This window comes from Erithacus rubecula (assembly GCF_903797595.1).
Source record: "Erithacus rubecula genome assembly, chromosome: 10".
Taxonomy (NCBI): Eukaryota; Metazoa; Chordata; class Aves; order Passeriformes; family Muscicapidae; genus Erithacus; species Erithacus rubecula.
Window position 1 is genome coordinate 13935723 of NC_136662.1, and position 14923 is coordinate 13950645.

The 14923-nt window shown below is 40.3% G+C and overlaps 1 protein-coding gene across 4 annotated transcripts in view; it reads left to right on the plus strand.

The window, feature by feature from the left end:
* Positions 1-3910: 3910 nt before the first annotated feature.
* TTLL7 (tubulin tyrosine ligase like 7) overlaps positions 3911-14923 on the plus strand; it is a 63257-nt gene continuing 52244 nt past the window's right edge. For 3 of the 4 annotated variants that reach the window (XR_013775272.1, XM_079313746.1, XM_079313744.1), the window contains exon 1: positions 3912-4050. The gene's annotated coding sequence lies outside the window, so the exon portion shown is untranslated. Of the gene's footprint in view, positions 4051-5451; positions 5576-14923 lie in introns of all 4 variants that reach the window. The other variant, XM_079313745.1, reaches the window with a different exon arrangement.

A 14923-nucleotide genomic window follows, 5' to 3' on the forward strand; every position in this document is an offset into this window, starting at 1 on the left:
AAAAGATGTTTACAGCACTAATGAACTCACTCAAGTACACGTTTGCTGATACATAAAAAAGTAACAAGCCATCTTGCTGGGCATTTGATTTCCAGGAGATAATCCCAGACAGTACTCTGAAGATTAGAGAGAGAGAGAGGAGATAAGAAGCTGTGGCAGGCTGGCAATATCTGCCTGAAACACCATCCCCTGTTAGCAGGTGTTGGTGCTGATGGGAAGCTGTTGCACTGTTTTTGCTAACACACTGAGCAGATGGCTTATAAAAGAAATGGGTCGTGCTTTTTGAAGCAAAAATTATGTATGGCCTGAGTAGTCTAGCAAGAATCCTAAGGGAATATATAAAGTATAGGGATGGAAGTTGAGCTGAACCTTGTTTCTTCATTGGAAATGTCTTCTAGGCTGACACTAGGAAATGGATAGTTTATGACAGCACAGATTATGTTTGGACATGGCATTTATAGCAAGTGGGAAAATGCACCTGTTTAGAAATGTGTAATTATTTACTTAGTAAATATATTCTAAGATGAGTGCAAACAGAAGAAAACACACTATTTTATACCTATTAGCTAATAGGAATAGCTATTATTCCTATTATAAATCTGTATGCTGATTCTTTTTCAAAGCTTTTGAACTTCATGATTGTCACATTTAATGTTTTTGGCATTTGCCAGTACAACAGTAGCACAATGATAAAGCCTGTTTCAACAACAGAGGCAAAATGCAACTTCAAGTTTTCTGGACCACATCAGACTGTGCATCTTACTGCAGCTTTGTAAGCTGGTGGTTGAGTAAGCAGGAGAAATAGGTCTGCATTTCCAAGTTTATTTTGTGACTTTGCTCAAATACCAGTGTTCTTTAGAGAATTTAATTATCCTCTTTGTAATTTGAGGACATTGTATTTACTGACTTGGAGATGGATTATAGATACAGAATTACAGTGCTCGTAATTATTCAGGGAATATGTTTGTAGTAACAGGAAGGGTGAAATAGGAACTGTGTTCAAATAAATCATCAATCTTTCTCTTGAAAATAGAACTTATCTGATTGCCCTCACCATTATTCTACTGTAACAATTAAAATTCATAAATTAATCCAAAACTTCTGTATGGAAAAATTGGAAAAACATAAGAAAATTCTTAGAAATATGTAGATTTCTGAGAGCACATTCTTCCTGATCTCTGATTTTCTCTCTCCTGTTTGTTCATTTGTAAAATTCGTAAGATAATCTTCATGCTATATAAAAGGTATTTTTATCACTAGTTCTATTTACAATAATTATCTAGGCACATCTGTTCTCGAGTGCATCAATGTTCAGTATTTAAACTAGCTCCATATTAAAAATATAACTCTATTTAATGCTCCTAATTAAGCATCTGTGTATTTAATACCTTGCTTTGGTTCCTTACTACATTTTGTTAGCTCTAATGTTTCAACATGGAGGTAGCAAGCACCATTTACTCTCAGAGTGATTCAGAATGCAGATCGCATTAAAAAAAGTAAATCTGATCTCCTTCTGGGAAACAACAACTAAAAGCACATTCAGGAAGAGATTAATGCCTCCTGCCTCCCAGGAATAGAGAGGAGAAAAAGCGTTTCTGCTGTGAGGCTCTGGCCTTTGCTGGGAGGATGTGTCATGGGCTGTGCTCTCCCAGCTGAGAACAGCGCCCATTGGCACCAGCCCTCTGAAAAGAGGAAGCATTGGCTGCATCTGGAAGGGAAGGCTTTTCCTAAAATCCTCCAGGAGCCAAGCAGGCCACAAGTCTATTCCCAAACTTCAGGTTTGCCTGTGAATTATAAAGCAACAGCTGGGTGGAATCTCTCATCCACAAACTCCTGCTTGTGGTTTGCTGCTCTTCCCAGTGATGTCCTTAGCTCAGCAGAGGTGTGCACATGGCTTGGGGTGGAGAGCCTGGTTTGGGCTGTGGAATGTGGACACACCGCTAAAACAAAGCAGGCAGGGTCTGCTCCAGGCCCAGCCCAAGCTCTGACCCACAGATAACACCCAGTGCACAGCCTTGTAAATGGTTTCATCTGCAGTCAGTGGCAGCACTCCAAATGACTAACGGAAAGAGAATCAAACCTTGCCCCAGGAGCATCCTGGAACTCAGCTTTGGCACGGCTGGGAGAATAATGACTGTTTGCATGGGGACAAGCTTAGATCCCACTGCTTCAGCATGGGCTTTCTACCACTAAAGTTTAGACCTGTCACTATGAACACTTTCCCATGCAAATAAGCATGGGAGCTTCTATCAGAAGCCAGGAATTATATCTCTGCTTTTTTTTTTTTTCTTTTTTTTTTTACAAGCCCAACAAAAGTTTTAGTGCCAAATAAACAACAATTTCTGCATATCAATAAAAACCACAAGATAATCTGTCATCCAACCCAATGTAAAACTACCGTATCTGTAAAAAGTAAATTCTTCAACCTTACAAGTTACAACTTGATACCACACATGAGAAAATAGTCTGATACATCTCTAGGATTTCCTAAAGGATTTCTCATGCAGTTTTCTGTCCTTAACAATCATTTTAACATTTGCAAAAAGCCCACAATCTGTTCCTATTAAAGCATCAGCTTGGCTCAAAAGATGTTAAAATAGAGATAAAAAAAACTTAATGCTGATCAAGTTGCAATTAAATTTGCATTTTCATTTAACATTGTCAACTTCTTTTCAGTTCTTTCTGATCAAAAAACACAAAACTTGAAACTAAGCCTACTGAATATATTTATTTCTAACTGCCTTAAAAAGGTAGTTACAGGCATTCTCACAGAAGGGCTTATTTTAGCCAAGAGACTGTGCAGAAAAGACTAGACTGGAATTGATTTTAAAGGTATGTGCTAGTGAGGAATGTGTGATGTAAGCGTGTATGAACAAAGTATGATAATTAATTAATATACCAGAAGAAGTCAATAAAGGATTACAGCTAGTTCCATGGCAAACATAATGCAGACAAAATCAAATGCCATGGTGACTTGCACTTGTGAACTGGGCTCCTAACCCTGATGAACACAGAGGATGCTACATAATCTGCTGAGATATTAGACTAAATCTCAGTTGGGCTTTTATTATTTATTCTTTAAGAATTTTTTTTTGTCAAACTTTTTTATTCGTTTGATAAATTTCTAAAAAAATATATTTGGCAAGCGGTTCTCTATTTTTTCAATCTTTATTGCATCTGTCTGATTAGGTCACGTGCCTTTATGTGAGGATGCAAAGTATTTCAGGAAAAGCCCGAAATGGCTCCTTCAGAGTGGCAAACAGCGTTTGTGCACACGGGAGGAAAACATTTGGCTAAGGGTCCAAAGGGGAAGAGAAAAAAAGCTGTTGGGAGCCGCGGGCAGGGATCCGTGGATGGGGCAGGTGCCGGGCTGCGCAGCGAACCGCCGGCAGCCCCGGGCCCGCGGGACGCTCACGGCGCCTCACGGCGGGGCGCGCTCGGCGCGCTCGCGGGGCTCCTCGGCCGGGGAGCGCTCCGCAGGGCTCCTAAGGCGCTTCCCGGCAGCCGGAGCCGGCCCCGGGTCCCGCGGCTCGGAGAGGCCGAAGGGACACGGCCGCAGCCGGCGCTGAGGGCGGCGCGGCCCGGCCCGGCTCGGCCGGCTCCTCCCGGCGGCCGCTGGCCGCCCCGGGCGCTGCCCGCGTGGCCGCCGGCTCCGCTCGCGTCCTCGGGCAGCGAGACAGCGCGGGCCGCTCCACCGCGACCGCGGGGGGACACCGGCGGACAGGCAGCGCTGCCGCCGTCCGCGGCGCCGCCCGTCCCGCTCCGCGGACGCCGCCCGCCGCCCCTCGGGCGCAATCCTCGCACGTACCTGTGTGGGAGGGCCCGCGCTCCCCGCCCCGCCCGGCCGCCCGGCCGCCGCCGGTGTCCCCTCGCAGGGAATGGTTTGTCCCGGCTCCCCGCCGTAACCTCCCGCTCCTCCTCCCGCCCGTGCCCGGCGCGGATGCTGCCGCCCGGGATCGCCCCGCCCGGGATCGCGGTGCCCGTGAGGCGCCGCACGCGCCGCCCGCGAGCACCGGAGCGCTCCAGGACCGCCCGCCCGCGCCCCGGCAGGTGAGGTCAGGGTGAGGGGCCCGCGGGGCGCGACACCTCCTCCTCCTCCTGCGGCGGCGGCGGCGGACGGGCTGCCACCCCTGGGGACAGGCGGCGGAGCGGCGGCCCGCCGTGATTCAGCATCGCCGGAGGGGAGGGGAAGCCGCGTCCCGGCCGGGGGCTGCGGAGCGGGATGTGCCGCCTGCTCGGGGCGATGCTGCGGGGCGGGAGCGCGGGGCAGTGCCCGGGGCACGGGAGCAGCGCTGTCCGGCCGGGCCCGGCAGGTGCGGCGCAGCGCGGGCAGCGGCCCCTCGGGAAGTTCCTCAATGCAGCGGGGAGGGAGGATGACTGCGCGTGTCGCAGTGTGAGCAGGAGGGAGCCAGGAGGCATTTCAGGATTAAAGGTATTAATTTTCTCTTCTCGCCCCCCTCCCCCCAGTTTTTGCATGCGAAGCCCATCGTCCGTGCGCGTCGTATCGCATGTACGGCCAGGTCTCTTCAGAGCCAGTTAAGGTTAAAATGGGATCGTCTTTTGGCAGTGGTACCCAGCGGAGGCTGAAATGTAGAACAAGTTAAATCTCTGGAGATGCAAGTCAAATATCTTCCTGTGCTTTCTGTACTTAGCTGGAAGCCCATAATCTGTGGGATCTTTTTTGGATTTCTACTGCTGAAACCACACATAATTGTAACCAAAGGGAAAAGCAATGGATGCTGGAATTTGAACGTACTGCTGAACTCTGTGAAACTGACTTAAGGTCTCAATATTGATCGCTTTTGTGCCTTTCTTATGTATTTGCAGTTTGAGTACCAAAATTAGATATTTTCCTTCTTAAACCCCTCTAAACCAACCAAACACACATATTCCCCCCCCCCCTTTGTTCAGTATACTTTTCTGTCTAAATCCTTCATTAATTAACCAGTGTTAGTACCTATCTAAATAATATTTCAGAGAAATCCTGCTACATTACACATGAATGATTAGAAGAACTTTTCCCTGTGGGAATTGGTTGTCCCCCAAATGCTGCAGAGTATCTCAAAATACACAGTGACTTGGCATCCGTAGAAGCTTTTACCCCTGTTCTAAGTGCTGCAATGGGGATTTTAGTAGAAATAAGACAAGTGTCAATGATAGTTCAAGATAAAAAAAAAAAAAAAAAAAATTAGAAAAGCAGGTATTATGCCAGGGATTTTCCTCTGTGGTGAGTAAATATAATATCTGTGATGACATATGGTGCTATTACTTCTGAAGCAAGATTGTCTGGAGAAAAATGTTACGAAGCTTCAGAAAACTACATGAGCTATTTAATACAGAATATGTGACTTCTTCTGTAACAACAAAATATGTTTTCTGCAGGTATAGGCCATATTATGCAAGAAAGTCTGGAAAAATAGTTGTCAACTTTTATTTATTTATTTAGATTAGAAAAATGCCCCTATTCTAGATTTCTGATGGTTTGCATACATTCCACATATTTCCAAAGGGATCTGCCCAGCAGTTTGGGAGTGTTAGAAGAGGCCAAGAGATCAAGCCTGTCAGGAATTATTAGGTAATTATTCCAGTAATCTAACAGTTATTTTAGTAATCTGAGGCTCAAGTCTGCAATCAAAATAAAATTTGTTCCTGTGTTCTTCCAAAGCCAGTAGTGGTAAATTGGCAGCATACATTTTGTTGTGGACAAGTCTGAAGAACTGGGAGATTAAATGATCAAGAAGCAGTTAGAGACAAAGCCATCTTGCAGTTTTTTGTATAGTTAGGATTTTTCTATAAGATGTTTCTAATGCTGTATGTTGGTTATGAAAGACATAAATAGAATTTTGAAGGTGAAATGTGGCCGACTGATGCTGACTGCTGAATGTGCTCTCTCTGAATTGTCAACATCAAGAATAACTGAAGTATGATGTTTTGATTTTGAATCTCCATCCATGGATATTTATTATACATTTTAAAAGTCTCTGTAAGATACATATGGGAGATTTCTTGGACATCCACATTTTCTGATGTTCTGAACTTTTTTTTCTTTTTTTTCTTGCCTATATTTCAATGTTGTGTTAAGGAGTATTTTTGCATTTACTAGATACTTGCAAATGTCTCATACTAATTGAGAACACATTGATCTAAGTATGTAAATCCTTAGAAAACAAGAAATTGAAATGAAATGTTAATGTCTGAAATAGACAAATGGATGACATCTTCCAAGCTACACTGCAACTACTTTTGCAAAGCTCCTGTCTGTTACTATATATGGGTTACCAAGTGGCAGAAGGACACAGTAGCATGGCACTGTCTTGAATGGTGCAAGAAAGAACAAGAAAGAGCAATTTATTGAAAGAAGCCATTGCCTTAAATAAGACAGTTCGTGAAAAACAAAATACAGACAGATCATTGGTCAGAGAAGGAGACACCTCTTGTCACAGTCTTTCTTATGGATCCAGCAGGTGTTTATCTTTGTTAGAATTCTTTCTCTCATTTTTACAGTAGAGAAATAGGCTCTAGCTTGGGAAAAAACCCACCTGAGCCTTAGAAACCAAGACTGGAAAAACCCTTTAAGATTAAGATATGACGGCCACACCTGTCTTAAAAACTGCACATGGCAGCATGTTGCAAGATAATTTTTTTATATGAGTTACTAATGTTTTTTAAAATTTGTGCTACGATTTCATCAGTGTAATAATATCTTGTAGAAATCAACAATTCAGCTAATTCTCACTCCTATATTGTTTTCACAAATCTTCAGAAAATTCCAAGTGTTGTTAGTGCCTTGAAGTATTGTGACTTTTGGGGCAATCCTGAGTAATGAAGACACTGATTTTTTTTGATAGGCCTTGTATCAGTCCCTGACAAAACAGATGAATGTTTGCCAATCTTTTTCTTTTTGATGAGGTACTTCCATCGTCCATAGTTGACACAGTGACTCTACAATGATGTGAGTGGGTAAAGAATAGTTTGGTTTTGCCTAAAAGAGGGAGTTCATTTTATTTGGAAAGGTGCATACAAACTGTCAAAACGAAGAAATTTCACCCAAGTACCACAGCATTCATATTGGAGCATATTAGCTGGATTTTGTTTTTCCCTTGTGAACTTCAGAATACTTAGCCCTCTATTAATTTTTACTTTCTGCATACCTAGAAGTTAATTGGGGCCATTTGAATCCTACTGATGGAAGTCAAATGGCCCTTATTAAGTACAAGGAGCTCTTTAGAGCTCCATTAATGCTTACCTAAAGCCCTGCCAGAATGCTACTTTGCAACTACTCCTTTTGCAGATGTTGTGAGCTTCCTGGAAAGTTTACCAGAACCAGTGAACCTTTTTAACATTAATATTTAAAATACTAATGTATTTTTAAATTTGCAATGGAATGTGTTGGTGTCTGCTACACTGATGGGTAAAAGAATCATTTGCAATTGAATAGATATGTGAGAAAAAAAGGTGACATTCTGAAGGAGTCAGCCTTTGAACCTGGTGGGGATTAGGGCAGATGTTCCTGTACCAGAGTTGCAACCCCTTGGAGCCAGAATCTTTCATGCCAGCAGATTCCATAGTGCCCCAGTCTACTGAATCCTCTTGTTCATGGAAGTGAAGGGCAGAACTTACAGGTTCTGTAGGGGTTAAATTAATAGCTTCTTGCTAAGAGCATTTCCTAGTTTTCCTCATTGCCTTCTCTCTGAAGTGTTCATGCAGCAATACAATGTAGTTTCACAATTCTACCACATTAATTAAAATTCATTTACCATCGTTTTTGCTCTGCCTTGGATTCCATATGCCAGGAAACAAGCTCTAATGTGTTAGAATAAATTGTTTGCTTTGTGTTTTGAAAGGTTAAGTAAAGCAGACATAATGATTCTTGCTTTCAATATCAGCTTTAATCAGAATACAGGATCTCCAAAATGAAGACCTCTGTATACAATTGTACTATTTGTTTTCCCAGTGTTAAAAATTAAAGTTCAGATAGTTGAAAATGTTAAAATATAGATCCACATTGTTTCAAAGGCAATATTAAAAAATATAATCACATGGGGCTTTTATGAGCATTCATTTCTGAGGGCAGAGGGACAGTACTGCTTTACAGAGAGCCCAAATTAACAATAATTATGAAAGAAAGACAAAAGAAAACATTCTGATTTAGGGATCACTTTTTCACTTTCTGGAGTGGATTGTCATGCCACTTCCCACTTAAGCTTGTATTTGGTTTTGGAAGGGTTCCAAATTGAGGTTTCATAAGCACCACTGTCCAAATGCACCTTAGATGGCTACATTACTGTTGGTTGGTAGAAAAACTGACTGCCTAAAAGGATGGAAGTGCTTTACACTGCAGTTCAGGAGCCCTTTGTGGCCAGCAGTAGTAACAGAGTACTAACAGTCACTCCTCAGAAGAAAGAAATGAAGACTAAATCCACTTTTCATATATAATAAATGCTGCAGAAAGAGTTGAGTAGGGAGTGGGGTTCACAGTTAGACACAGTGATGTGTTGACATGTTTATTTTAATCCTTGCTTAGTAGCAAAATGCTAAATATATTCTTCTTTGGTTACATTAAAGTATGTTTCCTTTCAACTTTGTCCTTGGGTTGACATGTGTTTGTTTTATTTTTAGCATTTGAAAACCAGCACAGTTATATCCCTATAGGGTGCAGTGGAAGCACTGGAGTACAGCATGAGAAAATGAAATAAAATGCTTAATTCTACATTGTTGCAGGTGGAAAGGCAAAGATCTTGATACTGATTATGACCACTAAAAACAAGTGCACTGACAGGACAGAATATTGTGAGATTTGATGGGGAAACCACTCTTACCTGCTTGCTCGGAATGAACTTTTCTTGAAGAATAGAGAATAGAGCTATGAAATAAAAGACTGTGCTTTCTCTGCATTTGTGGGTGGTTGTCAAGTGTTTAGGGTTCATTGAACATGAAATTTCTGTGAATTTGTAATAGTGTTTTATCCTTCCAAGCTTATCTTGGTGGTGCGGAAGGTGGGAGAAACATGCAAATACACTTCATGTTAATTATTGGTGAAAGAAATCTCAAAGATGTGCAATTTACTCACCCAGGAAAAACTACCCTTTGAATTGCATCTTGTTTCATGGGGTTTTTAGGGGGATATAATATTATCCTAACTTCTTATGTCAACTTGAAGCCTTTGAAAGACTATAAATTACTAGCGAGCATTAACAATTAGGCATTAATTTGAATAAAAAGGGTTTTTTTCTGAAAGTGAGAAAGAATGATCTGAGAACATGAGTTTGGTACATTTTGTGCCACTTAAAAAAGGGGAGCATTTACTGAAAATAATGTTTCTGAGGATGGAAGGGAGATATCCAGTGAATAAAATAAAGTGTGGAGATACAGGAATCAGTGCTGTTTCAAGACAAATCTGTTTCAAATTCACAGAGTCGCAAATGTTGTAGGATATCATGCTGGTTTTGGCTGGGGAAATGTTAATTTTCTTCACAGTACATAGCTTGGGGCTACATTTTGCATTTGTGCTGAAAACCGTGTTGATAAGAGATGTTTTTGTTATTGCTGAGCAGGGCTTACATAGAGCCAAGGCCTTTTCTGTTTCTGGTACTGCTGTGCTGGCAAGGAGACTGGGGATGCATGGAAATTGAGAGGGGGCACAGCTGGGACAGCAGATCTCAACCCACCAAAGGGGTATCCCATAGCATATGACATCATGCTTGGCAGTAAAGAGGGGTGAAGAAGGAGGAAGGGGGGGATGTTGGGAGCGATGTCTTTTGTCTTCCCAAAAAACTGGTGCCCATGATGGTGGTTTCCTGGGGATGGCTGAATGCCTGCCTGCCCATGGGAAGTGGTTAATGAATTCCTTGTTTACTTTTCCTGTACATGCAGCTCTTGCTTTCCCTGTTAAATTGTCTTTTTCTCAACCCTTGACTTTTCTTACTTTAATCCTGATTCTCTCACCCATGATGGGAGATTGAGGTGGTGGGGAAGGGAATGAGTTGGCAACTCAGTTTAGACAGTGACAGACTGACCCAGAGCAGCATCTACAAGGGCAGAAATAGAATACAAGCAAGAGAACAATGAAGGGTTGGATTTGAAAGTCTGGATACCAGTTGAGAAATCATGCAGTTAATGACCCCGAGCAGTCAATTAAAAAAGCATATATATTACTTTGTTCTGTTGCCTCTAGGTATGAAGAGAAAATGAAAGGACTTTGTGGCTTTTTTGCCAAAAGCAACATTCAGGAATACAAACACATACAGGAATCAAGTGCTTGATATTTTATGAGAAAATGAGATAAAATTTATTAGCAATGAAAATAAAATAAAGAAAAATATATATTCTTGTGTACGTGTGTTTGGGAAGGTCTGACGCAGATAGTCAACATACCATTTAGTTTCATTGATAAAGAAAAATTCTCATTCATGGGATATGCATGCATAATAGGGTTCCAGTTGTTTGATGATAGTAGATTGATAGTACAGTTTAAGCTGAGTCTCTGCAAGAGCTGGATGTAAGACACCTGGAACCAAGACAATATGAGGAGCCATGGGGAAAAGTCATCTGTGGGAAGAGGCTTCAGGAAAGATGTCCAGATTTTACTCTCTGTTCTATTCTCCCACATGAAATAGCATCTCAGTTGGCCACACTAAGTTTCCTCCTATAATTTCCTATTGTTTTGAAGTCCTTGAAGTCAATTCTTCAATTTTGGAAGATGCATCTGGCCGGTCATGACTGAAGTAGAGGCCTCAATCCTTCTCTTGAATGGGCAAGCAAGAGAGATATTCTGTGTTGTTCAGAGAGAACTTCTGCTCCTATCATTTGCAAACTAAGAGGATAGGAAGTAAGGGGAAATATCTTTTAATGCTTTGTAGCCTTTGCACCTTCTGCTCCCCAGCTGCATTCTACCTGCATTTGATTTCCAAAGGCTGGCATTTGGGCTAGTAAGACTACTAACAGTTTATCCTTTCCCATTTCACTAGAATCTGTCCATAATGCTTCATCTGATACCTTGAGAGGCTACCTAGAATAGAGGCTAGACAGTGTTAGAGGAATAAAGTAGGTATTTATTAAAAGACCTTCAAAGGACACACCTTGGGCAGTACAAGAGCCTGGCTGTGGCTACACCCAAGGTGAATGATGGATCACACATTTCACACTTTCATAAGCTTTGGTCTATTTACACATTGGGGTTAATTGTCCAGTTACAGCTCCAGGTTATGAAGTCCCATCCTCCCAGATTGCTCTCCTCAATTCACTGTTTGCACTTTTTGGGCTGGAAAAGGAATGTTTTGTCTAACTAAACTGTGAAGAGCACTTGCTATCACTTCATATGAAGTTCAGTTAACATACTAATGCAGTACAGAATCTGGATTATATGAAAGCTAAGAATTAAGGCATCACATCCTTGTAGGATAGGTATGGCAGGAGTGGTGCAGTCAGTCATGTCTGGCACATCTGATGGGCCTGACTCCTATAAAACTAATGCAAAAGAATGGAGTGCACTTGGTATCTCTGGTTTTCTTCCATGGTTCATTTTTGGTGGCTTTTGTTTGTTCATTTTTTTTCTGTGGGGGAAGAGTAATCCATTTGAACAAAGAAACTTTCCAAACCTTTTATTGTCAGATATCCTTTGTGGTCCACAAAGTCCATTAAAATGTACTGAGCTGTCAAATCAGAGCAATCTTTTCTTAATATAAAAGAATAGCATGACAAAGGAAAGCCATCTTTTGAAGTGATGTCAGAAAACAATTTCTTATTCGGATAAATTGACATTGTGAAAGAAAACAACCTCATTTGAGGAATATGAATGGTTTCAGAATACTATGGAAACAGCTATTCCAATAAAGGATGTACCTTTTCTCTTTCCATTACTGCACTTAGTATTTAATTTGGTTTAGAAATTGATACACAAGATTGTAATCCTGTCTTCACTGAAACCAGATAGGTTTGATTTCAAAGCTCAGGTCTCATTGGTCTAAGCCTGGAAGAGAATGAGAATCTTTTTTCTTATTGCAAATTATTAACTTATTTAGCCTTCTTCTATACTAGTGTCTTGTTATTGTGATCTTGACCTCTTAATTCTATGTTTGGAGAAACCATTGTCCTGGTTACAGTAGCTCATACCCCTGTTATATCTCTTCCCAGTCACTGAGTCATTTTCTGTTTTTAGATTTTACTTCTTGTTAGCGTACTATTATGATTAAATCCTACTGACTTTCTTCCCACAACTCTTATCACTAAATAAAGTGGGAAACAATGCATTGTTTTCTTATATCATGCCCTTGTCTTGGCACCCAAAACACTGGGAGAAAATACCTAGAAAGGGTTAAGAAAGAGATCTAAAAAGTGCTAGAGACAGGCTAAGTGGGAAGGAGCTGCTGCAGCAGCCGGTCTTTCCCTGGTGTATTACTGTCTGAAACTGTATCAGCTGTCAATTATTGATGGAAAAACCTGTTTCCAGAGGACTGACTCTTCAGATAGTTTCAGCAATGCAACACTAACGGTAAGTGATTTCATTTTGCTGCTTCTACTGCAGAATTATTTTAAATCTGTTTCTATATCAGTAGGAGGTTTTGGTATGACTGTATTCTGCAGTATGTAATTTTGTCAGCTAAATGTATGATGAATAAATGTTTTGCACTCTTGGTAATTGTATGCAGAAGAATTCAATATATCAGCGTTCATGCTGCTGCAAAGATTTTATTTGTTTGTTTGTGATTTTTTGTATGTGTATTTTTTCATTGTGACTCTCTACTGCAGAGTATGTTAATTGGAATCCATTGCATTCAGTTTGAATGCTCATGCATTCTGTCCACCACATATATTTTGCAATGAGTTCTTTTTCCAGGATTCTTGTTTCTTTATTTTTTATTTTTTTTCTGATCCATCCTTGAGCTTGCAGTTTATCTTTTTTTGTAATAGACAACTAGATTCAGGGGCATCTACTGAACAGAGTAAATTGTGAACAGTTAGTTGGACAAAATGTGTTTGTGAAGAGCAGCATGAAGCATTTTCTGTGGCAGTGTGTCTATAGATCACCTGCATAGTAATCCCTGTTTCTAAACATGTGAATCCTGCATGAGCTGTGGACTATCAAGTCCTGCCTCTAGACACCCAAGCAATTCTGAAAGTGATACTTGAAGCTTGTAATCTTTATCAAGAAAGAGAAATTTGGAGGCAACTCAGTGAGTTTGAGCTGTAATTTCTACAGTGATGAAAGTTTGGTTTAAATGGACTCTAGTTTTGACATGGATGAGACTAGAGTCTTAATTATAATCAAAACTAAATTGTGTCGTCAGCAGGTCTGTCATGGAACTGAAACATCATGATACAAAGTCCACAGAAGTCAATAAAAATATCTATATTTGCTTCACTGGGTTACAGAGAAAATCCTGTATGGTTATAGACTTGAGAAAAAATCGTAATTTTTGTATGTATCTTCAGAATGATGGAACTGGGAGATTTCCTGAAGAAAGCTTTTTCTTCCTTTGAGCAATCAAAGGAGCTAGGAAAACTGGGAAGAAGTTTTATATTTCTGAAGTAATATTCACAGTCCTGCATCAATAGCCAATTATGAATGCCAGTTTATTTTTCTTTTTTTTCTATTTGGTGTGTTGGTTGTGATCTCCTCCATTCTCATTTGTATTGACACTTTGCATGAAACTTTTCCATCATTTTGGATTTAAAAATGTCTTTGACTCTGTTTGGCTTTTACTTTTTTTCTTATCTGTGGTTATAAGGTAAATATGCTACTCTCTTGTCTACAAATATTCTTCTATAGTGTGAAGGGTATGATATGTCTGAGAGAGTCAGAAGCACAAAAGAATAAACTTCAAATTTTTTTGCCTAGGATAATATGATTAAAAAAAAAAAGGTGGCTCAGTTCCCAGTCGTGTTTTATTTTGGCTGGCAGTGATGTATGTTGCTATAACATAATAAGAAATTAATGTATTTGTTTATTTTGAATATTTGAAAAGCAGTTAGCTTTGCAGCCAGCATGCATTTGACTGTGTAAGTTTATGCATTTCTTTTTCATTTTGAATTCACCTTTAAGAAATACAAGATTAAAGCAATGGAAAATAAAATTGAGCCTTGCTAAATGAATGGAATATCCCACTGCTCCAGCCTCTGGTTGGGGACTTCTCTTTCAGAATACTTTTCAAGTGTAGCTGTTAGCTCTTAAACTTAACCAACGCTTTCTATTTTTTTTTAATTAAAAAAAAAAAATAAAAAGGAAGAAAAAAGGTTAAACACACATGCCAGAACCACTTACTTTTAGCTTTTTGGGACTTGACCAAGAAGGATGAGGACAGGACTAACTGTGATATTGTTCCAAATTTGGAACACTGCTTCTACTGTGATTAAAGCAATGGAGGAAGTAGTCATCCTTAGGGCAGTTATTTCCTCAGATTTTGGAATTATTTTAAACTACATTGAAAAGCTCTGGTACTATTTTCAGTATGGGCTCTGCATCTCAGAGATGGTGCATAATTACTCAATAAATAAACTACTGAATATTACAGGGTTACCTCAGTAATGCTGTACTTATCATTTAGAAAGTACATTATCCTGATCCTATGAGTTCAAGCAAATCCCAGGAAATTACTTTTTGTAGGCTATTCTCATGTTTTAAGTAAAAATTAAAGCTAGTGTGTATAAAGTCTGGTGCACTTAACTTTTATTTTGGGTATTCAAAGTATTCAATATAGGAACAGTATTTAAGGCGTTATTTTTCTAGACTTTGTGACTACATGTGATATTTCCCTACAGGTGAGCAGTATTTGCACAAAATAATCCTGTAGAAGGATAATGGAGTATCCTCTCACTACTGATGAGGACAGTCACTCCATTTAGATCCCCCACAATGGATAAAATAGTGTGACACAGAGGGTTTGGAGCCAATCCAGCCTTTAAGGGAATTTCTATAAATCAGGTC